Raw genomic sequence first — 13,930 nt, forward strand, 5'->3', positions numbered from 1 at the left:
TACCAACGACCTGGGGCGCTGGACACTCAACAGTCACCGTCAGGAACTGCGTTGGTTTAACCACCCCACACAGCCTAACTTGGAGGATTAAGAGGTGTCACTCTTTCCTCCTAGGAGATTGATCAGATCCCCCTCTGTCTCAAAAATAGACAGGTTCTACCTTTTCCCTGTTTAATGTATACTCACCTGGCTTGCGTTGTTTCTGGCCATCCGCGGAGATTGCTGAGTCTTGTCTGCCCTCTTGTGGGTCCTTGGATGAGCTGCGTCTCTAGCGAGCATATGGCAATCCTTCAGCGAAGAATTCTGTTGACTTCAATGGAGTCTGGAATGCCGGCTGATGAATCTTCGTTGAGAAAGGGTCGTTCCTCGCCAGGACAGCACGCCTAAGCAGAAAAAGTCTCTGCCTCTCAATGTCCCATCTGGGGTGCCAAAATTGTTATGGAAGGAAGGAATTAAGAGACATCCCTTCGGGCAGACAGAGTCAGCTTTATTGTTGCAATAAGGTTCAGACAGGTATTGCTACCTAAAGAATCTGAGCAAAGTAATGAACATGAGAGTCCAACTTTATACAGCTTCAAACAAACAGGATTCTGTTAACTCAGCAATTCATATGGTCATATACATTTGTCATTTTTAATTGACGCTTCCTAATTTCTGTTTCATTTTATTCTCTGCCAACATTCATAATTCTTCATGTAGATTACTGAAGCATAGATTCAAATTATCTCTTGTTGATACAACAATATGGTCATCCTTGTCTCTCTGACCTTCAAAGTGTAAATCACCAAAATGTCTTTATCTGTGACAACTGAGGTGCAACTGAGGGGCCTCTCCTCACTGGTTCTACATCAAAGAAGGAATGTGTCTGCCTTTTATTTCAACTGGATACATTTGCAAGCACAATTTCTCTTCTACAATACTATGAACAAAGAGGGCCCTTCAGTGATCATCTAGCTGGATCCGCTTTTCCTACTTTATTAGTGTCCATCTTTCTAAAATCATTTCGGAAATATTGTTCTGTTAATAGTAAACATATAGAGGGTATGTTTACATAGAAACCCATATAAATATGTAGTGGCATAATAAATTAATAAAAAAATATGGTGTGATCCTAAAAAAACATATTGGGTAAAAGAAATATTACATTATAGAAACTAAAATGTAAGACTATATAACAAGAACTGTTTATCTTTGAATGACAACTGTATTCAATTTAGGCCAGGACCATTTGGAACTGTGGTATCATGGTTAAGGCACTAGAAAGCTGGAGATTGTGAATGCAAATCCTGCCTAAGCCAGCTGGATGACTTTTGGTCAGTCACTTTCTCTTAGCCCACTCCACCTCCCAGTGCTGTTGTGGAAAAAATAGGAAGACGGAGTATTGTGCATGTTCACCATCTTGAGTTATTTGTAAAAATAATAAAGGTGGGATATAAATAAATAAAATTAAACTGTGGGAGAAAAATCAGTATTTTATTCTACCTGCATCGGTTGCTGAATGAATTAAATAGTAAGTTATCATGATGTGATGATCAGTTTCACCATGTCTTCTTCTGGTGACTTCAGATGACCTTTGTCCAAATGAAAAAAGTGAGAAGCATTTTTTGAGTCAGGGTAAAATTGAACCACTAAAAAGCATATTATTGTGGTTTAGGTTATGGTATACAATTGTTGTTTGTTGCTATCAGAAAACCTTCTTTTAGCCATTCTGTTGATTTGTGGTTCAAAAACTTGAATAATATTTTGGTGCATTTTTGCTATGTAACTTTCTTGGCAGATAGTATAGCGAACATTAACAACATCTGAAATCTAAAATAACAAAAAAATGGAGAAAATTTCAAAATTTATATTATTTTTAACAAAATTTAAAAACAATGTGCAGTAATCACAATATGTTAAAAGAAAATATAATTTGATTAAACTTTAAAAGCATTAAATTTAATGTTTTGTTTGCTTGTAATGCCATATACAAACTTAAAAGGCAATATAACTTTATAATGATATAGGTATTATATAGCAATAAATGATTTTATAATTTAAAAACTAAATTATTTTATAAAAAGGCATATATTAAAAAAGAGTATCTAAATTATTTTTTTAAAAAGCATATATTGAGAAAGAAAACAAAGAAAAAAGCCCAGCTCTATTAAACTATCAATGGAGAAAGAAAAAAGACAACCAGTCAGAAATTATTTAAAACTTAAAAAAGCAGAACTAAATACTATAATACTAAAAACTAAACTGAATTTAATTACATAGATAGAAATTATATCTAATTCTGAATGTATATAGAGACATCGATTTCAAAATAAAAAAATAGATTATGTTATTGAAATTATATGTTCATTAAAAATTAAACTATAGTGAATTTGAATAGTAAATTTAATAGTAAGTTTAATTTTTTAATGAAGTAAATAGTAAATTAAACTCAGAACAGAAGCATATAGTCTGTCTTTTTTCCCTTTTTCATATATTGTGCCACATGGAACCAACATTTTTTAGGAAACATTTCCTGTCTCTTTGAACTTAATGATAATAAGACCAACAACAATAAAGCTCTTTTGGGTGAGTTGTCAAGGGACTACCAGAATTCTTTATAGTTTTCTTAGCCAGAATGTATAAGGCTCTCCAAATAAGTGACATGTTGAATCAAACTGTAACACCCACATCAATAATATTAAATAGCATTTTCTATTAAAAGGAAATCCTGTTAAGGATCAGCTACTGTTCCCAGTCGGATTCCATCTAGTCTTTTAGTTGGAATATGTCCTCTGAGACAGTCTTTGAATAAAAGGTTTCACTCAGGCAGGATCACATTTCTTTGCTGCCAAATGTTCTTGAAAAGGTGTTGAAGATGAGAAAGAGAATTCCTGTATCTTAGATTTTTTTGTGTGAATGCTTTTAAATTTCCAGAGATATGTTTGTGCAACTTCCTTTCTCTATAGTTTCTCTTAGGAACATTCAGGAATTTACTGTTGGAAGGTAATAGCACCTATAATCCTTTTGGTTTAATTCATTTTTAATATTATTGATTTGAATATAATTTTGTGGTTTGGTCTTTTTAATGTAGATCTATTATCTCTCCATCACTTACCAGGTAAATACTACAATTTATTTTCCAAGTATTTTTCTTTTCCCATACTCACACAATTGGCTAACTCAGGGGTGTCAAACTCATGTCGTCACGGTGGCAGCATGTGACATATCAGGACTTTTTTTACCTTTGCTAAACCAGGCGTGGGTGTGGCCAGCTCGTGACGCATCCGGCCTGCGAGCTGGGAGTTTGACAGCCCTGGTCTAACTACTGTTAGAATTTGAATTTTCATTCAGGCATTGGATGTTTGCAACTTTTGTTGCTGGAAGTAGTACAGTAATAATGCTTTTTTAAAATTGGTGTACTAGTTTGAAATTTCACAAAATCACAAATTACAAAATGGCTTCCAAAACCAAGCTTATCTCTTCACTAAATGATTTCCATGGTAGACATGATCAATCACAGAATCCCAGTTATTAGTAGGCAAAGCAAATTTATCTGTCATCACTACCACTTTTTTTCTTCTTTTTCCCCAAGAATTTACTCTGTCTATATGTTAAAGTATTTCAATATAAAAAAGTTTACATTATAATAAAATGGTTTCATTTTAAAGTACTACACTTCATTCTCTCTGTTTTCCCCCCAGTCTAAATATAAAGCTGTTTTGCGACAAAAAGCTGTCCTTCACTGCAAGTCTGTATATTTAGAGATGCACTTTTCAGGGCCTATATCAGTGTCCATGCCATACAGAAATAGATGACTGGCATTGGACTCTTGTTTTAATACTGCAATGTGACAACCTCACTTACATGACTGAAATCAATAGGAAATTTTAGAATGTGCTAGGCAAATTAAATACCACACAGGGGTTTGTTCTTTCTCAACATACAGAATCTGATACCAAAGAAGTTGCTTTCACTTGCCAGCTTCATTATCTCAGAGATGGCTACTTATTTTGCTACTGGCTTAAATAGCATAAACATTCCATAGAATTTCTAGAAACATTTGTGACTTTCCAATTTTCAAACCATTTAGATTCCAAAGCATTTGGAAATCTTTTGAAAAATAATTGCTTAATGCTTTAAATCTTCATATATGATAAGCACCTTATACTATTTTCCTCAACCAGAAAGGTGGAATGGTCTGTTTTGGCTGAAATCATATTTTTGTTTCCTTATGTTTTATTTGATAAACGAAAATCAAAAAAGTATGTTCTATTTTTTATTTAGGGCAGATGTTTTGTTCTTGCTTTAAGATCTTCCATTTAAGAAATTTTCCTTGCTTCCTTGCTTCCTTGCTTCCTTGCTTCCTTCCTTCCTTCCTTCCTTCCTTCCTTCCTTCTTCTGTAGGCAATATATCAAACAGATTAAAACATTTTATTGGAACAATGCTTTATAACAAAACAAAACAAAACAAAGCAAAACAAAGCAAACAAAACAAAACAAAACAAAACAAAACAAAACAAAACAAAACTCTGCCCACCTTTTCTTTTAGACTTTAACAAAAGGGGTTAGCATCTGGTATTTTGTATGTTAGGAAAGTTATACTGAAGTTTACAGGCTCATGAAATGTGTAATATGGTCCTCAAAAATAGAAGCTTTACAAATGATTCTATTATATAATTCTATTATATATCAAAAATGCAGTGTATGAATACAGATAATTGGATCCCAAAATAAAACTTTATTCCTATTTCCCCTTTCCTGGGAGTAAATTCCATTGTATTTAGAATCTAGTTCTGATTTCTACAAATCTATGAAAACAAATCTATATTATATATGTGTTTGTGTGTGTGTGTGTGTGTGTGCGCGCGCGCGCACACACACACACACACACACACACACACACACACACACACACTGTAAAAGTCCAGACCACAACAAAAAACCTTTTGTGCCCTCTTGTGGCTAGCCTGAAAATATAAGGATGTCAACAATATATGAAATTCAGTGTTAAAATTTAGGCACAAGTTTTATCCAATTTGAAATAAAACTAGTTCTTAACTAAGTCAATAAATTAAATAATGTTAATTTGAATTGAATATAAATATTCTACTATACTCTTTGTTGTTATAAAACTTCTCAACTTTATTAAGGTTTGAAGCTTTGATGTCCACAGTCTTAGATGAACTTATGACCATTGTATTATAGAACACTGTTTTCTAACTAGCCGTGGAATTAAGGTTAGATTCTTATATCATATCGAGCTATGGTTTATTTAACCATAGGTTATTGAATAAATTAACTGTTAAGATCCCCATGCATGGAGGTTCTTAAATCAGTGCTACTTGAGAATGATAGAATCTGTGGTGTAACACTCTGAGGAGCCCTGGATCAGGGCCCCCTGATCATCATTATTATCAAACTTCTTTTTTAAAAAATGACATCTCGATCTCTTAGTAAGAGTGGGAACGAAGCTTCACAGTCTTTTAAATTGTGAAAAGATTTTTAAAAATGAGTCCTGCTTTTTCTTTAGGAATTCAGCAAATTCACTCAGTTCCCCCCATATTACACCTTCACAAATAACTAACTGGTCTTCTGTTATGTTATCATCACAATAACCAAGCAGAGAGGTCAATTGATTAGAGGAAAGGATTGAATGCAGTTACTCTGTGGCCTGCATACTGCATTTCACCAAACTGACACTGGTTACCTTCTTCCTAGACACTTAGTGTTCATTCCTGATTGAAAGTGTAAGATTGATCATTTGTAATACTTAGGAGCCTAATTTACATCCAAGATTTTTAAATAGCATTCTATATATTGCCATTCCATAATATTCATATAGTTCTTGTATTTAAAATACAGACAGAAATTATATTGCATATAATATTTGAAATTTGTTACAAAATATTAGAGAAAATAATTTGTTAACTTGAAATACAGTAGCATTTATACCCCTCCTTATTGTTTGAGGGAGGGGGAGAATAGAAACAATCATGCATGGATTTTTAAAATTCATACCCAAGCTTTAATGTGCAGACTTGACAAAAATGTGATAATATGCAAAATGGTATGATGAATGCATATCAGAAGATTTAACATCATATTCACAATATATTAAATCATCAGTTTCATGAATACATGTTTTAATCATAATGTTAAAAAATCTGTTTTGCAAGTAAATGATAAGTAGGAATGCTATGAATCTTCAGTGACTATTTTTCTATCTTTGAAATTCATTTTGTTGTTTCTACAGCATATATTTAGACTGAAGTTTTATAATAAATCACTTTGAGTATCTATTCAATTGTTTCTTTTTCTTAGTTTAAAATATTATCTTGAGATATTTATTTCCTAAATAGGCTTTTGGTTTTTACATGTTAATTCTGAATGAAAAATGTTTATTAATCTAGTTTTTGAAGAAGGTATTTTTCCTCTGTTTAATGCAGAGTCCAATGAGAGGAGTGAATACACAAAAACTTCCTTCTGCCACTATAATCTACATATGTTTTGGCTTTCCCAAAGTTTTAAAAAACTACTATAGGAATCCATTAGTGCCTAATTATCCTCAAGATAATGTGTTTATTATATAAAGTAAATTGATGCAATTTTTACTTGTGTCTGTTACTTTTTTTTTTAAGCTGAAGGAAGACTAAGCTTGTAGAAAACATTCCTGAGAAATTATAAATATCAGTGTATTTATATTACGTTAGTGCGTGCATACTAGGCACTTTCCATTGCACTTAAAAAAAGAAATGTCAGATCAAATTGTTTCACCAAATGATGCACATTTAAATTTAAGATTTTATTTTTCTGACTATATTAATTAGAAATAAATTGAAAAAGGTGAAGTCAATTAATATTGTTGACAACCCTTGCTATAAAAAGAAGGAATAGCAGATATTCAACTTTTTCTCAACATCAATATTCCATTTAATATAAATTACAAGATATAAATATTTAGGATTTGTTAGGTCTATTATTAGCCTAGAAATAAGAGTTTTCCCCTATTGGATATTTTTAAACAGTATAAAGTTGTTGTTTTTTCTTACCAAATTTACTACATTTAAATAGTCCTTATCTTTGCTGATCAAAGCTGATTGTCCCCCCCCCCAATAATCATTTGTATTCAAAAACAGTTAAGAACCATGTAGAGAACTAATTCTGTATTTATGGAAACTATTTCTCATTTTGCAATTGATATGTAGGCCTTTTGAGAAATTGTGTTGATATACTCCACAATTTGCCAGTGTGGCACAGAGAGTGAGAAAAACAAGTCTATAACCCTCTTGGGCTTATAAAACAAGCCTGTTTTTGTTTTTTGTTTCTTGGCCAATGTATCTTTGGAACTGAATCAGGGATAGGAAGAGAAAGAGGGAGGAGAAAAATCAATTAGCTAATTCAATAAGTATTTCTGTATATTCTTATAAATGCCATTCAGCTTTTTTCTACTGCTTTTGCAATGCTTTTACAGTATCAGGAACAACATATGGTTAATTTTTAAAATTAATGTTTTCAATTTTTGCAATATTAGCATTTTGCAGCCACTGAATTATGAAACTGTCACTTTTCTTGTTAAGCTTGAAATAAAATGGCAAAGACACAACCTTTTCTTAGCAATAGAGGGCAGTCTATGGTTTTAAATGAGATTAACATTGTAAGAGGGCTGAGCGTGTCTCCATCAGGCTGAGACAGCAGAAGAACATGATTCAGCCATAAATAGAAGCATGAAACATGCTCCATCTATAATTTATGGGAAATATTAGTGATCTTTGCAGTAGCATCTAATACATGAATGAAAGAGAACCCCATCATTTGAAAAAAGCCAGACATCAGAGATTGAACACATAATTATTTTGCAGCCATGCCTTCGCTTTCATTGAAAATCATCAATGTAAAGCTGATAGCACTTCAGAAAACAGCTTTCTAAAAAGCAGAATGGTTTCTTCTTTTCTGCATTAATATCCACACAGAACATTTTGCAATGATGCAAAATATTGTCCTACATATTTTTTAAAAAATCCATCTAGATTCTAGAATCACTACTAGTACATTAATATTACAAAATTGTTATTTTTGACAGATAAAGTCATCTCTTTTTTATCCTAATTTCCTTTTATCGTAGAATAAAAGTTTTTGGAAATTTTTAAATGAATCCAAAAGAATAGTTATTTTGGTACATTGAATTAATCACCTAAAAACATTGTTACTTCAAAAAGAATTTTGCATCAGTTAGTACGATAAGACAATAGTGTTATTGTTGGTGTGATTGACCATTTTAATAAAATAATCTCACAGAAGAATTGATAACATTAGAGTTATTTCTTATACAATAGTGTTTTGCTAACACAATGTCAGCTAGTGGGAGGGGGGAAATGAAACTGGTGTTTGAGTTGATATTAGTAGAATTTCTTATTAAGATTGGATAAAAGAAAATCCGAGAAATGAAAGTAATCCTACAATCATTTACTAAGTAAATTATCTGATGTTTTAGACCTCGGGTACAGATTATCTAAGAAAATTGTGTATGTGTATTGTGTATTTAAGAATTTTTATACTAATAAAATTAAAAATACAAAGAAAAGGAAAAAATATAATAAAGAAAAAAAGAAATGTATAAAAATAACTTTTCTAAACAAATTTCGAACTCTTCACACTTTAAATTATAAACCTGTATTTCTTAATATCCTATTTCTTATCTTATCCTATCTCTTATCTAAGGCAAATTCACAAAAACATCATCTTTTCAGGGCTGGTGTCCACAGGAAGTCCATAAGTGGTAGCCAGAAATAACAAAATATCTTGTTTTAATCTTTATCAAATAAACCAATTTTATATTCTTTCCTCTTACTTCTAACCATTTTAATTTTTAATTCATTCAAATATTGTCATAGGATTTAATTTTGTCTTCGTTTCTTTTTGGATGCATTCCACAGAGTTCTTCAAGGCTTTAACAACCTTTTTTTGTCAATCCAATAAGGAAAAAAAAATACTCATGTCACTTCTTGGTTTATAGTTTGCATTTTCCCTTTACATTTTAAAAACTCAAACAGGTCCTGTAAAACATCTTTTCTAAATAATTGTTGTGATCTGTCAGTTGTAAATTTATTTTTGATACCTTCTATATCTCGTCAGATAAAATTTGTTCTACATTTTATATTTTTTCAATAACATCTTTTAGACATAATCTACCCATAGAAGCAGACATTGTTACTGACATTGTTAGTATCAGGGTTGGATGTTTCTGGGATTTTAATGCCCAGAGTCATTGTGTGTGAGTTGGGTGATTATTTAAATCTATTTAAATAAATATTGTGACTATTGTTATCTTTCATAGGAAATGTGTGAAATGGCCTTAGGTGACAGCTGTTTCATGGGCATAATATCATCACTTCATCGGGGAATCAGCTACTGCATATCTAACACCACAAATAGTAACTGTCAGATTAATCACAATTTATGGTTTAGATGTAATGCTAAGGCATGACTAATTGAAAATTGAAGCAAGAGCTTTAAAATATCCCAGATGCATCAGAGAATGAGAGGGGACTGGAAGTTTCATGATTAGAGGAGTATTTCTCAAATTAAATCCAAATCTTTGTATAACAGAATAAACCTGTGTTCTCATCAGATATGCCACATTCCTCCTTATCAATAGGCTGCCATTCAAAAGTACTTTTCTGCCATTTCATCAGAATACTTCTCTACCTTTTAAAAAAGGTAGAAAATTACACTAGGATAGAATTAACGGGTGCCACACTCCCAGGTCTACACAACAGTAAGAAATAAAGTAATCAAGCTATAATAGCTTCTGCTTATGTATATATGTATTTTAAAAAAACTCTCTTAATACTTGTAGCTGTATTGTTGCATGATGTGACTATATCTGAAGCTGCTTTATAGATATAAATGGATGCTATTATAAGTACATGTGAAAAAATCCCCAAGCCTCCATTCTAAAAAGAAGAAACAGATTGTAGAATTTGGCAGAGTTGATATTCAGCAAGGGGAGAAGTGATTAATCTTTCCTCTCCTAGCATTTTTAAGTACAGGTAGTCCTCGACATACAACAGTTCATTTAGTGACCATTTAAAATTACAGAGGACTGAAGAAAGTGATTTATGACCATTTTTCATACTTATAGTGTTGCAGCATCCCCATGGTCACATGATCAGAATTCAGATCCTTGGCAACTAGTTCATATTTATGATGGTTGCAGCATTCCTGGGTCATGTGACCACCTTTTTCTAACAAGCAAAGTAAATAGGGAAGCCAGATTCACTTAACAACTGTGATACTAATTTAACAACTGCAGTGATTCACTTAACAACTGTGGCAAGAAAAGTCATAAAATGGGGCAAAACTCACCTAACAATTGTCTCACTTGGTGACAGAAATTTTGGGCTCAATTGTGGTTGTAAGTTGAGGACCAACTGTATTAAGAACAACTTTAAGAGTTTAAAATTCTCCCAAAGTGTCTTCCAACAATTCATCTATAATGTGAACCATAATGTAACTTCAAATTTTTTGATGGAAAAAAGTAGCAATTAGACATCCAGCCCGAAAGGTATATGTTTTCCTCTATAACATCAAACAAAAGTGCAGCTATAACATTACATTGTACAAATCAATTTACATATGAGGTAGGTCTGTATTTACTTAGTTGCATGTAGGAATATATAATATCATCCTTCACCCATTTATGCCTACTGCAAATGCTCTTCTTGCCTTTATTTTAATATTCTGCGCAAAAGTACTGTTTTCTACCCTGTGCCATCTGAAACTCTTCTGAGCTCATGAGCTGATACTTCTTTGGATTCATGACAGACTCAGCTCTGACTGGCCACAGCACCTGCTCATGTCTTCCCTTCAACAGCTATTTCCTTACATGCTGACAGGCTCTGTTGAGTTCTCTATGGATTGGCAGTAGTCTTCTTTTTATCTTGCAGTTGATTCAGTAATGGTCCAATAAACCCATAATTTTTTTCTACGTTTTCTACCCCCAAAGCTCATCACTCCATTCAACCCAGTAGGAACTGTTTCAGTTTCTGACCCAGATTGGTTGAAACGTGCTCCCTTTGCCCTCCAATTCCTTACCTAAGCATCCTTTTCTTTTTCTCCCCTCTAAACTTTTAAGATGCAGTGTAGGCATGTTGGACTAAAGAAGAGTGTCAGTGAATGCTGTTTGATTTTATAAAGCCATTTGTCTTCCTTTGCCACAGATTTGTTCTGCAGTGGAACCTTGGAACAAAAGAGTAGCCTATTCCTGTGTTTTGATCATTGTAGTATCAGAATGATGATGGTACTATAAAAGGAAAGAACCTGTGTGCTGGTTCTTGGAGGAAAGAAGATGGTAAGGGGATGTGAAATCATCTGGGAAAGCAAACAAAATGAATAGTGATTAGTGAGGAGGAAACAATTCCTGGAAGGAAAAGATAGGTGCTGATATTTCCAGCCACGCCAGAGCCAGAAAGTGGATTTTATCATCCCTGCATGTACAGAAAGGGCATGAAGCAGAGGGACAATAAATCAGATTTTGCAGTTGCCATAATCCAGAGTGATTCCCAACTGGGCCCTGTTGCCATCCAACTGCAATCTGGATCGAAATGTTTAAAGCCAGCCTGAGGAACATTAGAGCAACACAGGAGACAAATAGCTTTGGCTGCAGTTTAGCACTGCCCTTCCCTAGAGGAAAATTGTAATTATGGGCAATTTTGCACTGCAGCCTAAGCTCCTCCCTTCCTGTGTTCCTTCCAGCTATTTCTTAAACCAGTTTGAGAAATTCCAATCTGGATTGCAGTGGGTTAATAACAGTCCAGATCATTGTCACCATAGGACTTTGGTCATTCCACTCTTGTTCCCTTTCTGTTCCTTGCAAAGGTACTCCTGTTATTGTGTTCTTAGGCATTTTTCCTTGTTAGTCCCATGCCTTATTTTGCTTTCCCTGAGTGTTGCACATATGGATGCATTTACCTCCACCTTCCTACATGATATTCTGTGGTACTAACCCTTTCTTTTTTCTCCCTATGGCTCCATGTTGCTCTGATATAATCCAAACAATAGGAAATAGGTTGTTCTTTCACCTTAGTTTTTCTGTAGGTCCATGAAAATTTTGTGTCAAGGAGAACTGGTAGTTTCATAGAAAGAAAATTCTACCATGCATCTTAAATGTTTTTAAAAGATAAAGGAAAGAAAAAGTGGAATGTGCTGTATCTGGGCAAAAACTGAAAGGACCCACTAGGAGATATAAGGGTTGAATGGAGCATGAGGCTCTAGGATGAGAGGTACTTCATTGACCAGATAGGTTACCATCTACTTAACTGAATTTTTTTTCTTTAAAAAAAAAACAGCAACTGCTTACCAATGGAGAACATAGGAGCTAAGTCAGATAAAATGGCTGCCCAGGGCAGTGACCAACTATTGGAGGGGAGGAGGCATGCCAGGCACCGTAGTCAATCAGCGCTGAAGTTGCAGCTAGAAGCAGATAAAGCACTGCAGACCCATCTACTCTGAAGGGCTTACATCATCTATCCCTACACTCAGGTTACAGAGTTGCCCATATTGGCATCAAGCCAAACAGAAACTTCTCTATGTTGCTCTGCCATTAAACTTCACCACAGTTCATAAACAGATTTAGTAGAAATACTATAATAATCAGCATACTTTAAGAATCATTTTGCATTCTAAAGTAGAGATATGCATAGTAAAGATAATATTGCTGATTTCAATCAGATTCTCTGCATTTTTCCAAACGGCTGTAAGATAGTACTAAAATTGACTCTGTCTCTTTTACAGCTTTTATAGCAAATACTAAAAGCTGTTTTCCTTGATTTTCAACACAGATTTGCTAGCAGCTGTTTCAACATTTATAAACATGATTCCCCCTGATTGCCAAATAACCATAAATTCACATACATATTTTTTTATTGCAGGCATAAAAATAATTACATGTCTGATTAAATCCACTTATGCTCAGGTCTTACTAAATCTCTCATAGATATAAATTGTTCCAATGTACTACATGGAACACATAAATATTAGAACTGCAGCCTGTTGTCTGAAGGACAAACGAGCGTTATACAATTGAAATCAAATTGGGTTATCTGTTAATTGACCAACTGTGATAGTCAGTTAATTTAAAAATATTTAAAATTTAAATGTAAATAATTATTTTTTCATTAGGCAATACATACATTAATAAAATAAAGGAATTATATTTGTAAAGAAAATATATATAGTTTATTGTCCAAGAATATCTACTCTATTTTTAACTTCTTTCTGCAAATGTTTATTGTCAACCAGTCTTTGCCAGCTTGGCATTTGCTAAATATGTCCTACTGCACCTAAAAGAATTTACTAGTATCATCATGCTGGCTATGGAATTCTAGAAACTATAGTGGCTAAATCCTGATTCAATTGCAATGATCCTATTTCTTTTAGCAAAGATTACGTTTTCCCTACAGATATTAGTAATGTATTAAGATCTGAATCAAGCAGTTTTCCATTGTAGTGGGAAGAAGCATCCAGGAACAGGAATGGGTTGTCCTCATCTGCTAGCCAATAGGACTGAGTCTGCCAAAGTTGCGAGGACACGCCTACACCAACGGTCCCCAACATTTGACTCAGTCCTAGCTAAAGACAGACATGTTTTTCAATTAGGTCTTCTAATTCCTGGATACTTTCCCCAGTTCTAACTGTTTTACTACCAACATGGCAGCCATATCACCAACTAACAGCTGTGCCACCAACTATTCCAGCAAGAAGAGCTTTTAGCTCGAGCTTACTGAGGGCCTCACAGCGGCGAGGCAGATCACCAGAGGATGAATCTGACTGCGCAGCCAGATCAAGCATTGCTCACAGCACTGACCCAAGAACCTTTTGGAGTAGGACCAAGGCTCCAATCTATTCCAGCTCAGCAGGAAGCTTCGTGCTCCACTTCTTGCCAAAGGGGGGG

This window comes from Pantherophis guttatus, chromosome 4 (genome assembly GCF_059756535.1).
Source record: "Pantherophis guttatus breed Tessera chromosome 4, ASM5975653v1, whole genome shotgun sequence".
In the NCBI taxonomy this organism is placed as follows: Eukaryota; Metazoa; Chordata; class Lepidosauria; order Squamata; family Colubridae; genus Pantherophis; species Pantherophis guttatus.